We start from the raw sequence: 4,114 nt of genomic DNA, 5'->3' as shown, positions 1-4,114 counted from the left end.
ACCTTGAGGACGAGGTGAATAGAAGAATTCAGCTGGGTTGGGCAGCGTTTGGGAAGTTACGTCGAATCTTAACATCGTCGATCCCACAGTGCCTTAAGACGAAAGTCTTCAATCAGTGCGTCCTACCCGTCATGACATACGGAGCCGAAACGTGGACACTCACGACAAGGCTGGTCCACCAGCTTAAAGTCGCTCAGCGTGCTATGAAAAGGGCTATGCTCGGCGTTTCTTTGAGGGATCGCATCAGAAATGAGGTGATCCGTCAAAGAACCAAAGTCATCGACATAGCCCACCGGATTAGTAAGCTGAAGTGGCAGTGGGCTGGTCATATTCGTCGTAGAACCGACAACCGTTGGGGAAAACGTGTTCTAGAGTGGAGACCGCGTCTCGGCAAACGTAGTGTAGGACGTCCTCAGGCACGGTGGAGTGACGATATACGCAAGGCGGCAGGCAGGAGCTGGATGCGAGTAGCCGGAGAAAGACCACAGTGGCGTGCACTGGGAGAGGCCTATTATTATTATTCCTAAAAAAAACGTACAATTAAACCCTGGATAACTCCAGGAATTTTACGCTGCATAAGGCACCGTAATAAGTTACAAAAAAAATTTACGTTCGGACCCCACTGATGACAACTTAAGAAATATTAACTTAAGAAACTTAGTAAAAAAATCTAAAACGTAATTTTGAAAGAAACCAATTGGCTCAATCGACCAAAAACTATAAACTACTGTGAAAGAATATCAAAAATTTTACAAATCTTAATAATTCAAGCAATAAAAGTACAAGTCTTTTAAGTACTGAGTCCTCCCCTATTGAGTCTGTTAATCTTGTTAATAACTATTTTGCTAGTAATTATACTATTTTGTTAGTGATTATAAAAAAATGGCTGAAAATATTCTCCAGAACAATTCGAAACGACAATCATCAAATTTTGTAACTTCATCCTATTCTCATTACTCATAATTTGGGCTCCTTGATACGAATTCTCAAGAAGTTAACGATATACTTATGAACTTAAAGACGGGCAGTGCATCAGGATGGGACCATATTCCAACAGAGTTCCTGAAACTTGCTAACAAATTAATAAATCCCATCTTCACGCATTTTGCTAATCTATGATTTAGTAAAGGTATTTTCCCTGCAAGCTTAAAAAAATCTATCATAACGCCCATATACAAAGGTGGTGACATAGTCAATGTCAACAACTATCGACCGATCTCAGTTCTTCCTGCTATGTCCAAAATATTGGAAAAACTAGTTAATAATAGATTACTTAATTATTTAGACCAACGAAACATTATATCTGATTCCCAATATGGATTCAGACGTGGAAAGTCAACTGATAAAGATGCTGTCTCTGCTCTCACCACCCAAATAGCACAACAGTTAGATAGTAAAAACAAATGCCTTACTGTATTTCTAGACCTTAAAAAAGCCTTTGATACCGTCTCTGTTCCCATCCTATTGCAAAAACTGGAGTCCATAGGAGTGAGAGGTACGACATTGTCCTTATTCCGAAGCTATCTGAGTGGGCGTACCCAAATGGTTAGGATTGTTAAATATATTAGCAATGAAACTGATATTACCTATGGCGGTCCGCAGGGCAGTGTGTTGGGACCAACCTTATTTTTGATATATATATCAATGAATTATGTAACCTAAAAATTCAGAATGGACATATTTACTCCTATGCTGATGACACTGCCATTGTTTTTACAGGAGATTCCTGGAATGAAGTGCGTAATCACGCCGAAAAAGGGCTCGGTAAAATTGCTGAATGGCTTAGTTTAAACCTTTTAACACTTAATATTGCTAAAACAAATTACTTTTATTTTAAATTATTAAAGTCATGCTATTTAAACCCTACATGTTCCCCACTACACAACTCTATTCAGTCTCTGGGATACTTTCTGTCAGAAAGTTATACGTTTTCTGCATAGTTATAAGAAAGCATAAATCTATACCTTTTATACCTCGTAGCAAGAGAAAAAGATATGGTGTTGCAAAAACACCTCGTACGAGAACAGCTTTTGCCCTTAACCAATATGCTTCGCAATCAAGTTAATTGTATAACGTGATGAACAGGAAACTTAAAATATATTCATTAAAACTTCATGCTTGCAAAGACATCTTAAAAAAATATTTACTAACCCTCAATTATGATGAAGTAGAATCACTTTTAAAACGCATATTATAACTTATATATGTAATATATGTTAAGTAGGTACAAAAGACACACACACACACACACACACACACACACACACACACACACACACAAACACACACACACACACACACACACGCACACACACACACGCTTATAATATATGCTTATGTAAGATATTGATATGGGAGAGCGGTGTCAACCTTTACTGTTTAGACGAAATAAGCTGAATGAATAAATATATTTTTATTTTATTTTTTTAAATTTCCTCCTCTGAAAAGGCCGATGCACATATTCTAATCAAGCTTTCATTATCCACAACGTCATGACGATTTCGTATGAAAGCTAACACTTCAGAAATTACAATATTACAGTTTGTACACTAAATTGTTTTCACATTTGTCACCGACATTTTTTATTTTATTTTTTACAACTAGTCCGCGACTGCTTGCGATGCGCGCGCGCCACAGACTTGAAATAAATAGCACAGATCCCAATCAAAGTGCCGATCAACTTATTTCCATTATATCAGACGCAATAAAACGACACACTACGCTAAAAAACGTTGGTAATAGGAAGCAGACTATTAAACCATGGATGACCACTGACCTTTTGAGGTGTGTGCGAAATCAGGACCAACTCCGTAAAAAAGCAATGAAAAATCCTTCAGATCTTACTGCTAAACTGAAGACTATTAAATCCAATTTTGACCAAAAAGAACTCCTGAAGGGAAATGGCAACCCCAAAGCAACCTGGGACATTATAAAAACAATCAGCTACAAGAACACCTCATCTATATGTAGGTCAAAAGACCTACTTAATGTGTGCAGCGAACCAATTTCATCTGTTACTGCTAAAAATAAGTATTTTGCAAACGTAGGAGCGAACCTTACTAGGCAGGCTGCGCAAGGTCAGCGTTTAATTTACCCAAACTCTGAATTCGATAGCAATTAATCCTCAAGGTAACTCTTTCGTATTACTTGAGACGATTCTTTCAGAAATAGAAAATATAATCATAGAATTAAAACATAATTGTGCAGTAGGCCATGATGGAATACCAGCCTCAGTTATTAGGTCTACCAGACATGTACTTGTTCCAGCAATAACGCATATCTGTAATTTATGTAGCGATCTATCTCCGTTCTCACATTCCATTTTCCATTATAAGTCAATCGACACCTCTGTCCGTTGAAGGGGCTGAACACCTTTTTATTGAGGTTATCTTTGGTCATATTAAGTTGTTATTAGGTGTTTACTATAGTCCTAACCTCACGGTCGATTACTTTTCATCATTTGAAATCCTTCTAGAGCTATTTAAACCGTTGTATACCCATACCATTCTTATAGGAGATTTTAATACATGTATCTTAAAAAATGACCATCGCTCTAGTCTGTTGAAATCTGTACTGAATAGCAGATTTATAAATCCTACCCCTATCTGCTACTCATTCCTTCTTTAACTCTGTCCCTTCTCTTCTCAACTTAATTTTGGTCTCTTCCGTTGATCATGTTGAAAAGCATGGGCAGTGCTCCGCCCTTGCTTTTTCATATCATGATCTTCTTTATCTCTCCTATAAAATCAAACCACTTAAAGCAAAATCGAGAATTCTTCTGCAGCGTAATTTTGGTGGAATGGATTTGAATAGTCTGCGGGAGGATGCTGCCAACATTGACTGGAGTATTATTTTGAATGTTGGTACAGTTAATGAGCAAGTCAGTTTTCAATTCACTACTAACTCAACTGTATGATTTACATGCACCAATTCGTCCTGTCCGGCTTAAATACCTTCCTGCGCCTTGGCTCATCCCAGAAATAAAAAAGTTCCAAGTAAGAAAGAATGTTGCCAAGGCTAAGTATAGGTGTAATCCGACTGACACAAATCGCGACAAGTATCTGAAGGTTCGCAATCGCTGCAAAAGGCTATGTAGAGATAGTCAACGACGCCA

The sequence above is a fragment of the Vanessa cardui genome, chromosome W (genome assembly GCF_905220365.1).
Source record: "Vanessa cardui chromosome W, ilVanCard2.1, whole genome shotgun sequence".
Classification (NCBI taxonomy): domain Eukaryota; kingdom Metazoa; phylum Arthropoda; class Insecta; order Lepidoptera; family Nymphalidae; genus Vanessa; species Vanessa cardui.
This window is presented reverse-complemented; position numbering follows the sequence as displayed.